Source organism: Lissotriton vulgaris, chromosome 6, assembly GCF_964263255.1.
Source record: "Lissotriton vulgaris chromosome 6, aLisVul1.2, whole genome shotgun sequence".
NCBI lineage: Eukaryota > Metazoa > Chordata > Amphibia > Caudata > Salamandridae > Lissotriton > Lissotriton vulgaris.
The window spans coordinates 1,508,062,349-1,508,079,771 of record NC_141694.1 but is presented as its reverse complement, the minus strand read 5'-3'; positions in this window follow the sequence as shown (position 1 = coordinate 1,508,079,771).

Sequence of the window (17,423 nt, the reverse complement as noted above, 5' to 3'; positions counted from 1 at the left end):
GGGGTGGGTGAGCATCTCCTCACCATTACAACATCATATTCACGGTGAATCAGCAAAATTATAATACCTCTTTGTTTAGGACAGTCTTTGGCCTGGTCACTTCCTTAACTCGCAACGTCGCGTTGCTTTCCCACGTTTTGAACACTCAACTGTCCATATTTTGGCACCCATCCTGGCTTCCAGGGCAAGGCAACCTTGAACCTCCCATCCGAGTACATGCAGCTCACTCATGTTTGCAGGCTTTGGATGCACATGCACAGTTTATCATTCACTCGCAGTTCATCAGAACGGCCATTTTCTCAGTAGGCCTCAGAGGCCACTTTTGGAACTATGGTAGAAACAAACACAAATTTATGTTAAATATAGAACTAAAGCCCTTCTGGTTACCTCCCACCATAGTAATGTTTCCCTATTAGTTGTTACCTAGCAGGTAAGCCACATAAATGCATTTTATGCTCACATATCCGACGACTTTCTGGCACAAAACATATGCAATAAGCACATTTAAACTGCGTATACTTATACATATACAGTAAGCACATTTAAACTGTGTATACTTATATTTGAGCTATGCATTAGTTCACATCACAATTACATCACATATTAGTTAATTATATTGCTTCATGCAGGCAAAATGAGTACTCCTGTGTATATTTTGTGTATGCATCTTATACCATGGTTGATTATTTCACCACATCACACTATTAGTAAGTTGTTAACGTTATAGAACATTGATTTTACGAGGGGTCTACAAAATTTTGTTTTTGCCACCTCGCTCCATCAACCCCAAGGGCTAGCTGGCTGGCCTCCTGGTTCAACGTCTCAGGGACATAAAAGACTTCCAATCACTCTGCTTCTGCACCTGAACTGGTATCCCAGTCCGGCACCCTTGGAATCGGGCATAAGGTGCTTTGTCCCAGTGGAACTGATGCATCCAATGTCGGACCGATGCATTGCCACTTCTGTGTGGACCAGAACCGGTGCATTGCCTCAGCTGCATGGATCGGCACCGACGCATAGCCGCTGCTGCGTGGATCGGACTCGACCTATCGCCTTTGGAACCACCACTGTATGGTGAACTTGCCAATGAAAGGCCCTCACATATCTGACAACTCTGAAGCCTCCGCACTGCAGCTCACTGCTAATCAGGTCTGGCGCATCGCCACTGCTGTGTGGACGAGGACCAACACATCCTCGCCACTCCATGGATTGGCACTGATGCATCCACTCGACTGTACCATGCATCCTCGACGCACCCAGGATTAAGGTGCTTTTGCTCACTAGGTCTCACTGGGTCCCCATGTCTGGCCCATGCTTCATTACGGTCGGCCTGAACATTTGACTTTGTACCGATCTGATGTGACCATATTTCCTGAATAACGCTTTTTGCTTCTAGGTGCTCTTTTTACCTAAAATCTTTGAAATTCAATATCTCAAGTTCTACCTATGGAATTTTGTTGTTTTGGTCTTGTTTTATTTCTGAAATTAAGAGCTATTTTTCAAATCTGTGGTGGAATCTTTCTGTGTGGTGTTTTCACAATTTTACTGTTTGAAGTGTTGCATAAATAATTTACACATTGCGTCTAAGTTAAGCCTGACTGCTCTGTGCCAAACTACTAGAGGGTGACCACAGGTTAAGATAGGGTTTGTCTGCCTCTTAACCTGATCAGGTTTGTGGTTGTTGCTTGACAAGGGCTCATACCCCAGTTAATCTAAAACTCAATTTCTAACACTAATCTTCGATCATGAAGTTTCAACTGAGGCATGAGGCATCAGCAAGCCGCCATCAACAAGCCCCTCCCTGAATTCAGACAGTAGCCCAACCGCTGACAACCTTGTTGATGAGTGCTTCTCGTTTTAAAACTTGTCTAAATTAGAAGGTAAACTTTCCACCGGAATGAACCTGGTCCCTGTATCCTTCCCACGCATCATCGTGATCAGCCTTAATTTTCTCCTTTTGACAAGGTCCAATGTAACCAGAGAAGCATGATTGTTACTTTGTGCTCCTTGGTGCTGTTTTTACTTACATTTTTTAAAATTTATATTTCTGTTCTATGTATTGGATATTTGTCATTTTGGTGTCATTTTATTTATTAAAATGTACCCGATATTTCTAAATTGGTTTGGAATTTCCCTCCTGTTGTGTGGTCCTTTTATTACTGATGAGTGCTGCATAAATAGTTTACCCTTTGTCTCTAAGTTGATCCTGCATGCTGTCATGCCAAGCGACAAGAGGATTAAGGGCAGGTTTATTTAGTTGCTTTCATGATTCACCATTACAAGGACTGTGTTTAGTACTTAAGTGGTGCTCTCACCTACTCAACAATAATTCAATTTGTTACGGGAGTTAACCCATTTGACCAGGTTTTAATGGTCAGAGCACATGCATGGGGGCCTGATGAGCAATGTTCCGGTGCACAGAGTAAAAAAAACACCAGCATTTATAAAAATTAAGTGGGGTGATCATGCCACCAGGGCACTTTCCTCACAACAGCCATATTGACAAACTTGCCTCTACATACAAACATTCTTTTGCATACATCATCCATATACTATATGAACAACTCAGTAAGACTGTATTGTATTGAAACTAGCCTATTGTACCCCTCTCTATTAAGGTCTGTCTGCTTGAACCTTGGCTAAAATGCAGCACATTTGAAAGAGGTAGCTCATCTCTTATTGGGGCTGACTAGAAGCTCTACGTTCTTGTTTCCTTATTAATACGCATATTGGTTTCCTATTTAAAAGCAATGGGCCATACGTATGAAGCTGTTTTGTGATCGCAAACACTGTGAATTGCAAAAAAAAGGTGTTTGCGATTGCAAAACAGAGGTACCCTACGTATAAGACCCATAGCGATCCCGAAAGTGCTAATCGCAAAATCAGCGATTAGCAAATATGCGAGAAAACGATTCTGCGAATAAATTTGTAGAATCGCAATCTCAGCCACGCTAATAGTCAAAATCGCAAAAAGGGAACTTCAAATTGAGAATTTGCAAAACGAAATGCATGAAAAAATCGCAATTGAACTACTTCTAGGTGAGAAATGATGACACAATGCTACAGATTGTTGCCAAACTTTGTTTTAATTTCCTTATGTTCAGGAAAGTTAACATCACACAGCCTGTGTTGCACACTATATAGTTTGAAATGTCCCGCACATGTTGAACACTTAGTGCAAAAAAACATATTTGACATGGGTCTGTGTGCAATGGGTTAACTCACCCATTGCCATGTGTTAGTCAGGGCACCTCAACATCGGCGTTTACGGCTTGTAACCCCTCGCTCAAAGGTCACAGTGCCCTCTCCTGAAGCATCAGCAGCCCTACCCTGACACACACTACGGCGCCTGTCCTGTGGGATGGGTGGAGTGTTGCTGCTGAAGTTCGATTGCCCATTCCCCTCCAGTGAGCTGAGGGCTCCTGTGCCAGCAGTGGATGCTGCCCGCAGCTGATCCACCGCACATGTGGCCTGTACTAGTTCCCTGGCCACGCCATTGCTGCAGTGTGCCAACTCATGCTACATGCTGATGCAGCGACGTGACAGCACTGAGGTGGTAGAAGACAGCCGGTTAACAGCCTTTGTATATAAGTCCAGGCGTGTGTGGAGGCGCTGTCTCTCCCTGCGTCTGGCTGCACGGTCTTCTTGCATCTCAGCACACAGTGCCTCCAGGGCACCTGTCAAGCCCATGAAGTCAAACCTCATTTGTCGCTGAATTGATTTTATTGTTTTTGCCTGCAGGCGCTGTACCTCCAGCATGTGGCCCTCAATCCCTCTGAAGACTGTGTCCTCTCCTGCGGCAGCTGTGCTTGTGGACGGCCGTGCCCTGTGCCTGGTTGTAATAGCTGGAATGGGATGTGCAGGGGACTGTGCTCTGTGTTGTGGGTCAACCTGGCCCTGGACTTGCTCCCCATCCTCATCTGTGATGAGTGTTTCTGACTCCAGTGGTAGCAATGGTGCTACTACGATGTGCCTTAGGCGTTTCTCTGGGATCATGGGGTTCCTTCCTCGTCCTCCTCTTGCCCTGACACTTCTGCCCTGTGGGATTCATTCTCCCCTCCTGCCATCGGTACCTGTGTTTCTGGGGGTGCTGTGGACGTAAATGCACACATTAATTTGGTGTACTGTCTTGAATTTGTCATGTAATAAATTACACTGTTTGGAGTTATATGGGTCCTAACTGTATGTATTTTGCCTTTCCTGATACACACATACTGATTGACCCTTGCTGTGTGTCACTGCTCCACTGTTTGGTGCATGAGACTACATCTCCCATAATGCATTGCTGTGTGTGCTTGTGTGCATGTCCTGGACTTGCATTTCTGTAGGGTGCCTGAGTCTCTCCTGGGTGTGTGGGTAAAGTAGGGAGGTATCAGGGGTGTGATGGCATCCTTCTTACCTTGTCTGGGGTCTGAGGTTTCGGAGCTGTCAAGGTCTGCCATGCCACTCATACTCATCTCCGGCAGCAGGGTCCCCTTGACCAATTCCTCCAGTGTCGTGGAATCAGTGGCAGTGGACGTCCCACCACCGGTCTTTCTTGCCTCCTCCAGCCTGCCAGCAACCTTTTCCATAGACCGCAGGCGCATATCAAACCAGCGTTTTCGCAGATCTTCTTCGCTGCGGTTGGTGACACCAATGGAGTTGACCTTTTCCTGGATGTCAGCCCAGATTCTGCATTTGCCGGTCTCTGGCACATGTAGGGATTTTTTCCCAGATAGCAGCTCATGACTTACCACCATCTCCTGGATGAGCACCTCCTGCTCCTTTTCAGAGAGCTTCTGTTTTCTCTTCCTGGTTGTTTCCCCCTGCTGCTTATCCTGTGTGGCCATTTCTCCTGTCTCTGTAGCAGTGCGCTGGTGCCTCAGCCCTCCTTCCAGTCTCACTCTGCTTCTGAAACTCAGGTGCAGCATGGTTAGTCACACTTCCTGGTTGTGATGTCATCAAGCTGCACCTGAATTTCTGATTCACCGATTTGCGATTCCTTAATTGCGATTTCGCAATTAAGGAATCACAAATTTGGTATTCGCATTAAATGCTGCATATTTTTGGGAATCGCTATGTTTTAGTGAAGTTTTAATTACATCAGGTTTTGCGATTCTCAAAATGCGATTCGCAAAAAATCGGATTTTGAGAATCACAAATTCTGGGTAAGATATATATGGCCCAAGGCATATTCTGATGATATATTGAACTTGCTGAGCATTTTTTAAGGAACATGATGCTGAATACCCCAATGAAATGTTTAACATAAGACTTAACAGTACATATATTGGTCCTACTTGAAAAAAAGTAATTGTGTTTGATAAGTTGGCTAGAATTTAGGTCAGGGTATTTTTTTATGATCATTTTTGGAATTGGCCCTTCTTGCAGGATCTTCCCCAAACATTTTGCCTTCCTGCTCCTACTTTTTGCTGAATTTGTTTTTGTTGGCCTTAAGACTCTGTGCATTTTAGCACTGCTAGCCAGTGCTAAAGTGCTTTTGCTCTCTCCTTAAAACACTGCTTATACCCAATTGCCATATTTTATTTGCTCCTAAGTTCTAAGCAAAGTGGTACTACATGTACAAATGCTACTAGTGTGCCGCCCACTTAAATAGCTTTTTAAACATGTCTCAGGCCTGCCATTGCAGAACCTGTGTGTGCAGTTTTAAACTTCCATTTCGACCTGGCAAAATCTACTTTTGCAAGTCCCAAACCTTCCTTTTTAATACATGTACATCACCCCTAGGGAAGGCCTGCACAGCCCAGAGGTCAGATTGCAGTGTTTTAAAAAAAGTAAGACATGTATTTTAAGTTTTACATGCCCAGGTAATGCAAAATGCTTAAACAAGTTTTCACTACTGCAAGACCTTTCTTTCCCATAGGATAACATTGGAGTTGCCTTATTACATTTTATAAGTGTAATTTCCAACTGGGAAGAGCTAACCAGTTCATGTTTTGTGTCTCTGGAACGCTAACTTAAAATTCTAACATTTGGCGAAGGTGGATTTTAAATTAAAATTCTGAAAATGCCCCTTTTAGAAAGTTGTCATTTTCTTGTCTTAGCCATTTGGCGCATTCAGCATGGATCTGGTCACATGACTAGGTGCAGTTGGGCTTTGTGTATTTCTCTCAGACAGCCACACACAATGAAAGCTTATGTGTGACTAGATGGTCAATGACCAAGATGGCTGATCGAATGGGAGGCCACTCTGTGAGCTCCTGAGGGTAGGTATCACGTTTGGTGTATATCCCTTGCATTCCCTTGCCATCCTCCCACTGTTTATTCTGGAACTGAACGCAGTTGTAGTTGTACCTTGGTGACTGCCTTTTGACTCCTGCAGCTAGGACTGTGTGGTCACAAGTCTGCTGTCCCGTTCCTACCGCTGATGGTGTCAGATTCCCCGCTGCCTTGCGTCATTCCCTGTGCTTACTGAAACGCTGTTGAAGAGACTGCTGCCTGCATAGGTTTCGGCTTCCAGTGTCTGAGCTGTGGATCCCGCCACGTAGAATTTGGGTGATCCCTGCTGCTGGGGGTTGCCTGAATGCTGCGGTTTTTGCCTGATTGCCTTACTCACTACCCAACAAAAGACACTCTGACACTTACCTCACGCCAGCTCCGTTTGCTCTCCCTGCTCCATGCCACATATGCTGTCCTACGGGGCTGGCCCCAATTTACTGGCACATGTGGTAGCTGACTGATCTATTCGGGACTTGGATTCTATACCTTCACGCTGTGAGGAGTGGCGTGCTGCGCCGGATCGCCTTCCTCTCTCTTTCCTTCAGAGTTTCACTTCTCGGCTGATCTGGCATGGCTCCCTCCTGCTGTGAGCATCATGGTTGTGGTGGGCTGAGGTACGCTTTTTGATTCAAAAGCATTGTCCCCATCTGTGAGAGGTGCCCATTTTGAGTTTCCAGTGACTGGCACCCATTTAGCGCTCCTAATTCACTTAATAGAAATAAAAGATGTGTGCTCTCTTCCCCAGAATCTTAAACTGTTGGCCATGAAAAAGAAAGAGGTATTCTCCATCCTCCATGTATGGTGGCCATCTTGGATTGGTCAGTATACTTCAATCCTACATACTTGATTACTGAGGTTTACCTTTAATGACTTGCTTGCAATGTCTATTGCAAAATAGAATGAAATTGTCTTGTGGAAATGCCTAAAGTCTGCGGATGCATTCTACCCTCTCATATTGGCCCAAGATAGATGGTCTCACATTGGGTTAGTCAGCAAAATTGAACATAATCACTCTGAGGTGGACAATTGGGAATGATTGATCACTCGCCTCGCCTTCCCCATTACTATAGCCCGAGTCACTCCCACACAGTTCACTCGGATCTACTTGTCAGTCTGGCTTTATTGGTCCCAAGATACATTTGTCAGTTCAGATTTCTTCAAGTCACCTATCTCAAACTCTACTATAAAGCTTCGCGGGATGCCCTAACAACTTCCCTGCTCCTTGAACCCAGTCGAGGCTGGCCTGACAAGATTGTAACCTTCTCCTCAAACCCATGCTCACCATCTTTGCCACACCTTTCAGAGGAGGTCCTCGAGCCGGTGCATTGCATACATATGACACCTCTCCTAATACTACCTGGATCCTTAACCCTAGTTATTTACTCTTCCTATGCCACTAGTTGAGTCTAGCTTTGACATGGATCCAAAGCCCTCAAGTTCCATCTCTCCTAATCTGTAGCTGGCTGGCCAAAGGGCTTTCATAATCAAATATCCCCCAACCTGTCAAAAAATGCCGCAAAAAGCTTCAAACATAGACTACTTCAATCACACCTTGAAACCCTTATCTCAGATCCCTACTTCTCCCTTAAAAAAGGTGCTACTATAAGTGATCTCATCTTTTATGCAAAATGACCTGCTCAATGGAGGATGGCCGTCTTCTCACTGCTCCAGTATCTAGAGCAGAAGCTACCATCTCCCTTTAAAAAAATGGGACTATCCTTATCCAAGCCTCAGACCGCGCCCTAGTCATGTTTGACAATATTTTCCTCATCATTATGAACACAGTGTCTAACAATAAATCCTCCCCCACCCTAGGAGCCGCCAGTTCTTTAAAGGTGCAACCAGACTCCTCAAAGTTTATCTTCTCTCATCTTCAACTCCTCTTTTGACCCTACCTTGTCCCTGCTTGGCTTCCACTTAGTTACCACCACACATAATCGCAACTCTCCTTTCATTCTAGGTGGGACTCCAGTGCAACCACCATACTAGTTTGCATGCTCACCTCTCCTATAGAACAGCTAGCTCTGACTTCCAAAGCTCGATAGGTCACAGCATCACCCGGATATTCCCTTGGTCTCATCCTCCCGCTTATTCCACAATCCTACCCTGCTTCTGCAGGTTCTTCTGGGTCAATATCCGTCTAACCCTTCTTCCCCTAAATTACCCTCCCCTCTGAGCCCCCAGCCCCAAGTCCCTGAATCCCACCCCACCTGGCACCCGCAGGCTCTTCCGGGTCTCTCGATCCCTTCATCCACTAGTTTTCCCCCGCCGCACGGTCCCCTGCTTCAAGCCTCGGAAACCTACTCCCACACTTCATTAGAAGCCAGACTTGATGAGATCACACTTTGCCTCCAACAACTTAAGGAAGAGGTTTGAAGCCTATTACATATCACCTTTGAGCTGTCCGTTAATCAGAGGTTAAGCTGGTCCACAAAGACTAATCGCCTTAACCACACGCTCCCATGTAACTGGGGCACCAGGCTTCCTGCTCCCCCCACTATGTAGGACATCACCAAACATGACTTCTTCAGCCCAAAGTCAGAAAACAGCATCCCACCCTAATAAACCCTCTCAGCCTTCTAGACTTAAAGATCCACTGTCTGACAAGGATATTCATTACCTCCTACTCTCATATGATCTTACACACTCTGCCACCACAACAAACTTGCACCAAATAGAAGCAATCCTTACGGACCCTTTTTGGGAACCTAGGGTAAACACCAGAGTCTTAAATGAGAATAATCTTACAAGACTCACCACCACACTTTCCTCCTAGTTGGACACCAATCAAAAGCTTAAATGCGTGCTTCCCAACTGCAGATCCACAATAAGACACAATGCTAACATTGCTGCCCTCATCCTTGCACAAGGCCTTGACCTTGTAGGGCTGACTGGAACCTGGCTAAACGACTCATCTGCTCCCATCCTGGACATACTAGTGCCTCCTAACTAGGAGATCATTAGGTTGGATAGATCAAGCGGACAAGGTGGCAGCATCACTTGTATACATCGTAGCAGTCTATCGGTCAAACAATCACAGTCAGCTCTCGTTCCATCTTGCGAATACCTATGCATTGAGGTTGCTTGTAGCAATACACATCTATGTAAATTGCACACGTTCTACCACCTGCCACGTGACAACCTTCCCTTCATAGAACAGATCATGGATATTATCTCATCTAAAGCAGATCTTCATGGCACTCTCTTCCGGGGAAATTTCAACCTCTGCTGGAACAACACGAATGATGGGGCAGTCAATATCTTTAAATCCTTTCAGGTAGATCTTCACTGTTAGATTTGGGGGTCTCTAATTGGCACAGGTAGGTACTGTGACAAATAGGGACCCTTGCCTTGGGCCAAGTCCAACATTCACCTAATCCAAATTTGCAACAGCCCAACTCACATTAAAGGATCTACCTTAGATCTAGTCATAGGTAAGCTCAATTCCATTCACCTGGAATCTATTGTCCCATGAGACTGGACAGACCACAATTGCATAACCTTCCTCATCTCAGATTCTGTGACAGTTAATAGAGTCCAGACTAAGAACCCCAGACACTGGAAAAGATGTCTACGAAACATCAGCTTGCATGATCTGACTGTTCTCTGCGATAACATTCTGCCCACTCCTGTGGACATGTCTGATGTCCATGACCTTACGGACCACTATAACCGCTCTATGACAAGTGTTCTAGACTTGATGGCGCCTCTACAGCTAAAAAGATTGTCCTCCAAAGTCTCCAAACCTTGGTACAAGAATAGTCTAAATACCGAAAGACGGAATTTGAGACTAGCGGAAAGACTGTGGCGATCCTCTCCCTCCCTTGAACACCTCAACCAGCGGAGATCTTTAAGAAACATCTGTAACAAACGCATCAGATTCTCTAAAGCCACCTTTTTCAGAAACCAATTAGAGCAAGCAAAAAGTCATCCACGATAACTATTCAAGCTCATCAAGCATCAATCAAACAGTCAACCTAACCTTTCCTCTTTGGGCCTAGGTTCCCAGCCTAACTGCAAAGAATTCGCTGACCACTTCTCTGATGTGACTACTAAGATCAAAGCTGAACTATGATCAGCCTTGGAGCACCTTTTGATCCCACCTCCTAACACTTTCCTTTCTCCTTGGTCAGATGTCGTCCTGCCCGTTTGGCTCTGACTCCTGCAAAAACAACACCTCTTGGAGAATATTAAAAACTTTGGATGAAAGTACTATACGAAAAAAAGCTGGCTACTCTGAAACCCTTTGACCATTTCAATGACCCCTTGCCATCGAACCTCTTCTCTGAGATTAGAGCCTACATACTCCCACTCTGGACTAAGATTGTCAATGCTTCACTTCTGCCAGGGGCTTTTCTGGACTGCCTAAAGTCTGAGCAAGTTACCCCTATTCTAAAGAACCAGCAGCAGATCCCTCTGACTTACACAACTTTCGCTCAATTTCTAACATCCCCATGCTGGCAAAGTTCCTGGGGAGATGTGTTCACATCCAACTGTGTAACCACATTGAACAATTCCAACTCTTGGACCAATTTCAATCTGGTATCCGCTAGGGTCATAGCACAGAATCCGCTGTCACTCACATTGTAGATGGTGTGCTAAGATTGCTAGACCAAAACGAATCCTGCCTACTGATCCTCCTTGATCTTTCATCAGCGTTTGATACTGTTAAGCATAACAACCTAATTGACCTCTTGCAGCACAGGATGGGGCTTTCTGGGCCTGTACTAAACTGGTTCTCCTCATTTCTCCACAATAGAACTCAAAGCTTCAAGGTGAACCAGTCCCTGTCTCATCCGTAACCAGTCACTCTGGGAGTTCCACAGGGATCCGCACTTTCACCCACTCTCTTCAACCTGTTCATTGAGCCTTTAACAGATATTCTTAAATCATCCAGTATTCACTATCTAGCACATGTACGCAGATGATACTCAACTTTACCTCAAGGTCGCCTCCCCTGTGGACATCAGGTCCCTCAACTCAGTCTTCCTGAAAACACAAAGCTAGTTGACACGTAGCCACCTGAAGCTAAACGCTCTTAAAACTGAATTCCTCTTAGTCGCACTGCCCAAGCAGTCTCCAGTCATTGAACAATGGATGAATCAACTAACAGCTCATAATTGCACACCACACATCATTGATTCCACAAGTTCATTGGGAATAATGCTAGACAAGAATCTGAACATGCAGAAGCACGTTAGTACACTCACCAAAGGAGCAAACTTCCAACTCAGCAAAAAAAGCTTTCCTCCCTTCACATGACTTAAAGGTTGCAGTGCAAGCCCTAGTGATCTCTAGGCTGGATTATGGTAGCACAACCCTTTGCAGCCTTCATAGATCGAAGACGGCTCCTCTCAGGGCCGCCTTAAATTTTGCTGCAAAGCTCATAACAGGCGCTAAAAGAAACAATCATATCACGCCAGAACTAATATCCCTAAATTGGCTCCCATACGAAGCTAGGATGCAACAATAAATTGCATGTATGGCACATGTAGCCATTCATTTCAACACCCCAATGTACCTTATTCAAAAACTGAAGCTCTCGGGTGGATCGAGATCCTCTAGAAGTGCCAGCACATTACTGCTCAAACCTCAAATATTAAATTGAAAAAAAACCTACAATCAAGCCATCTCAGGTATTGCCCCGAGGAAATGAAACTCCTTACCCCCTGAAGTCAGGTTGAATCCCTGTATTTCCCTTTTCAGAAAGGAAGCCAAAGTGATGCTGATGAAGAAATTTGTGTCATAGAAATTGAGTTTCCAAGGTGCTAGAGGACACCCTAGCTGGGTTGAGTCTGTTTTAAGGATCTGTTGGTCCTCTGTGGCCTTCGCTTATTCCGTACGCAACTGTTATACTGTACAGTGCCATGACACCCCCTGTGGCCTTGTTTGCTACATAGACTGAATCCTTACACTGCCTTTTTCAAGGAAGCAAAAACATACGGTTGAAGAAACTTTTGCCTATGTTTCCTAGCTTCCAAAGCTTCCTAGGGCACCCAGTTCTACGAGTCTGTTATCATTGTATTTCGTTTGGTTGTTCTGTTTTTACCCTATTCTTTCTTGATTTATAAACTGTAAAGCACACTGATACCCTTGGTGACCATGGTTGCACTATAGAAAACCTTTAAAATAAATAAATACCTACATAAATGGCCATCACAGGCAGGATGGGAGGGAGGAGCTGGCCCAGCCTCACTTACACATGAATAGGCTGTGTCCTTTCTCCACACAAATGCTTACATACCCCCTGTAGATAGTCTGGAACCCGGGCAGGGAAGGCAGACATCTGTGCATTTCAAAGGCATGAGTATAAATGAAGACCATCAGGCACCATCACTTCAGTACACTTCTGGACCTGGAGATACTCTGTCAGGAAGAAGAACTGCTGTGCTGTTACAAGGGCTGCCACTCTGCTGGACTGCTCTGAAGGAGCTGCTTCCCTGTTGTTCTGGCCTGCTTCCACCTTGCCTGGTGAAGAAAACTGGACCTACAACCTCATCTTGAAAATAGGACCCAAAGAGACTCAAAAGGCTATTGAATATATAAAAGGATGGCCCGGATATAATAATCCTTTAGGTCCGATGTCATGGCAATGCGGGGAGAGGACACGGCCGTGGACTACGGTGGCTGTATCTTTTACCCCTGACCCAAAGGATTATTATATCCGGGCTATCCTTTAATATATTCAATTCCTGTTTAATGATACACCCTGATGAAGTTCCAAAAGGTTGTACCTTTAGGGAATGAAACGCGTTGGCTGTTTTTATGAACTAATTTTGGAATAAAAGGAGAAATTGATAAAGCAATAACAAACTATTCGTACTGTGTTCAGAGCACCTCCTATTGTTAATAGCATTTTTGGAATCTGTAATAAGTGGCGCCAAAAGATGACAGGTGCTGGAGATTTGTGCACGAGCAACCTGATATGGTAGCAGATATATAGTGACAGTGCCATTCACTGAGGTCCGTCACCTAGTTTTGGTTGTTTGCAAGACTCAAAAGACTAGTCTGCTGACCTCCTGATCTGGGCCTCAGGGACATAAAAGGCTCCTGGACCCATCTTCAGTGAATTTATGATCCCCAAGTGGTACTTCTCAGGACCCTGGACCCTTGATGTGGGTCAGTAGGCCTTTAAATCAAGGTTTTGGTCTCTTTATGATCACAAACGGGCCAGTTCGCACTGGAACTGTGCTGCTTGCACCAAAATGAGTATGAGCCGGCGCTAGCCCAACTCTTCACACAGTAGCATTGTCAGCCTTTAGAGGAGTGCCAATGTGATGGTCCAGCCCACACCACCGTGACACCTGACCTTTTTCTTTGCGCCACACCGACTACCGATTGCTATGCTCTCCTTGCTCCTCGCAACCCTCTTCAACTCGAACGGGACTCGCGGCACAAAACCATGAGAAGGTAGCCCTTCAGCGGGACTAACCTGGGGCTGTATCCAACCTTAACTCCATCATGGTCATCCCCAACTCTTGAATTATACTCGTCAGTGTGACCAGATAGCTGCAGTTGGCGCTTTATATTTTTAAGCGCTATATTGCAGCTTATTCCTTAAAAAATCATAACTCCGGTGGTTCTACTGATTGGATTTTTGTAATTTTGATTTTGTTTTATTCACTAAATTAAGCTTTGTGTTTCTAAATTGGTCCGGGATCTTTTTGCATGGTATTTTCACTTTTTTACTCTTTAAAGTATTTCACAGATACATAACACATTGCCTCTAAGTTAAGCCTGATTGCTCTGGGCCAAGCTACCAGGGAGTTAAGCACATGTTAATTAGGGGTTTGATTGTGCCACACCATGACAAGGATTGTGGTTGCTGCTTGACCAGGGTTCACACCAAAGTCCACAAGTAACCCAATTTCTTACAATGATATCAAGTATAAGGACTTTAAAAACAAATAAAACAGTGGCATAACTAGTCTGACAAATTCAAAAGAAATAAATCATTGTTCTCTTAAATTGCTGAATAACCTTATTGAAGTATATACAGGTTTACAAAAAACACCACAGTTATAGGCACAATTATTATCGATTGGTACTGAGCAGTTATGGATGCAAGTGAATGTTGTTATATGGGCACCCAGTCAAGCCTTGGATCCTTAGACTGACAATTGGTTCCCAAAGAATATTGGGTCATTTGAAATACTTTATGTTTCATGGCCAAATATCCTATGATCTCTCTTGGCTGAAGGCTAAATGGGGGCATGACTATTTCTTCTATTTACATATTTGATCACTGTGAAAAGAAGAGTCAAGACTAAGGTAGTCCAATGTTCCAGGAATGTCATTCCTAATCCCTTGCCAACCACTACATTCCTTTTCTACTGGAGAAAAAGCAGACATTTTAAATAAGTGGTAAAGCTGCCTCTTAATTTCATCTCTCACTCCAATGTTACATAATGTATTCCTTACATGTTACAATGGATGAAACAAGATAATCTACTTCACACTTTGTTCATAGCGCGCTTCCTCAATCAAGCTATTGGCTTCCAATACAACTTCAACTTATAAGTGTAGCAAAACGTGACTTCTGCATTAACATAGGGAGTTCTCTTTGAAGAAATTACATCCCTGAATCCCTTCATGGGTGGTCTGTTATGAGAATAGTATAAAGGAGGTGGAATAAAGAGTTAGTGACATAAAGGATGTGGTAGGAAGATAGCAGGACTTACATGAAGTTATAGAAAGGTTTGATCCAACATAATTTTAAGAGTTTTTTTACCAAACATTTAGAGTATGTCAAATTCTATTAATTTGAGTATTCAAAGAGAGCACAGGGTAGGTCAAAATCAAATGATGGTTGCAAATAATGCTATACCTCGAGGAGTGAAACTCTTCTTTCTGGAGTATACAGATTTTTTAAAAATTGTTTTGGCAGGTAAAAGTCTGAAATACATCTCTTTATCTGGCAACTAATTATTCTTTTCACATGATATTGCTTTTTCCACTATTTCTTGGAGGAAGGAATTTTTTAACATAAGACTGTGTCTGAAAAGCACAAATGCAAGCTATGGTCTTATTGAAAGAAGCTATCCCGCCCTCGCTGTCAGGGCCATTTTGGTGAGTGCTACTGCGAGTACAAGCATGCTTGGTGCCAAAATACCCGGTGCCAGAAACACACCTTATGGCAGAAACAGAGAGTCTGTCATTCTTGAACCCATGACACTGTGAATGTGCTATGGCAAAGCACATGCTATGCCATGCAGGCGGTTGTGGGTATGCCGTCTCCATAAGACCTTACCTCCAAGAACTAGGAAAGGGTCCACATACCCCATGATTCCTGTAGGCAACCAACTTGGGTGGGTTCCCTAAAAAAAGTGACCCAGCATGAGATCAATTGCTCAGTGTCTTTAAAGAAACCGGTTAGAGAAGAAGACCAGTTCAGGGCAAACACTCCAAACTGCAGCATCTTGAGATTCAAAGTCAAAGCTTGAGTGTGTCTGGTAAGGGTGTACCTATGGCAATATTTTGCATTTGTTTTTCAAAAGACTAGAAGCTCTTTCATACACAGTGATTTGGAAGCCTATTTAGATTCATGTTTATTTAAAGATAACTTTCTGACTTTGCTTTCCTTGATGGATTAAAAAAGATACACAGCAATTTGGAATGCGATGTAAGATTCATGTTTGCTTAAAGCAAAACCGTTCTCACGGTCACGTTTGTAACCAGAAAGACTAATTTATTAATAAATATCCTTGAAATAATTGCACAAGGCCAAGAATGAAAGGTCACTGAAAGTAAAGTGTACTTAGTTGCTCCTTTTACAAGTTCAATTTCCCAAATTCACAACACAGAACTGCAGGCAATCTCTTCTCTTCCAGGTCTCAGTCCTTGCTGTCCCATCCCAAAACCTCTTTCCTAAAATTCAGTGAGAGAACCAGCGATATGACTTTTAAAAGATTTTTAAGGCAAACAAACAACAATAAAGAGTAAAGCACCAACTGGAAATCACAGTTTGTGGTTGACTGGGACATAAACACAATAAACACATACCGCAAGTCATATGCACTAAGTGGGTTGTCTCGGTCAAAGATTTTACATTTTAAGTTAGTCTTTATTATGGAGGTCCAAATCCTCCCATTAGGCATCGTTGAAGGTTATATTCAGCCCTTTGAACCCGGGTAGCTGAAGGACAAGATTCCGATTACGCCATTGGTTTTTCAGGAGAAGTCCTCTAGCCAGGTGAATAATTTTCACACATTTGCCCTATCAAGATTTCTGTCTTAGGACCTAGGGCTCAATTTAGATTTGGCAAAAGGGTGCCCTTTCACAATTGCAAAGTAGTACCCTCTCTGCCAAACTCTAGGCGTGTTCACTCTATTTTGAGTTGGTAGGGCCATCAGCTTTACTCCAACAGAGTAAAAGTTACTCTATCACTGTACACCTTACTCCAATGTACTGATAAAGTATGGGCCACCATAGAAAGCACATAACGCCACCTGCGCTATTTAAGGTGGACAGCATTATTTGTATTTTTTCCTTTCTGGTACCGCAGATGAAACCTGAGGTGAGGGACAGGAAACTGCGACAAGGAAGATTACTCCTAAGGTGCAGGAGGCTATTTGTTTTTTTATTTTTCAAAAACAAACTCCTGCTTTGGGCTTTTCAGATGACAGTCAAGTTTTACAGTGCTTTCTGTCAAATTTATCCAACACTGACCACCATGACAGTGGTTCCTGGAAGTCTATACGGAAGTCTGTGTGGCTGGCAGACATCTCTCACTTCGGTGGTCAGAATAAAGGAAGGGTGGCGACATAAACTCCTCCATCACCCTGTCCAATAAATGCTAAATCAGGGCATTAGTATCTTTTTGGGAGAAATCTTCCAGCGGGGAAAACTTGAAGCCATATTCAACACCGCAAGGTCTTGCTGAAGCTACAGACGTCTTAGAAGTCTAAAATGTTTGTAAGTCCCAACTTTTCAGACTTCTAGGGTTTGTTCCTCTTACTTACATCTAAGACTTCCCAGGACCTCAAGAACAGCACTTAGGAGCGAGGACATACTCCAGCAGAGGCCTCCTGGAAGATCCAGTCCAGTTGCAGTTGTACCTGGTTCGCTGGTCACTTCGGAAAAAAGGCTTCTTGCAGCTTGTCATGTCCCTGGAGCCACACAGGAGGTCAACTAACTGACCCTTGGAGTTTATTTATTTATTTTATTTTTGAGATTTTTATTGCGCAAACAAATACCCTGGGGTG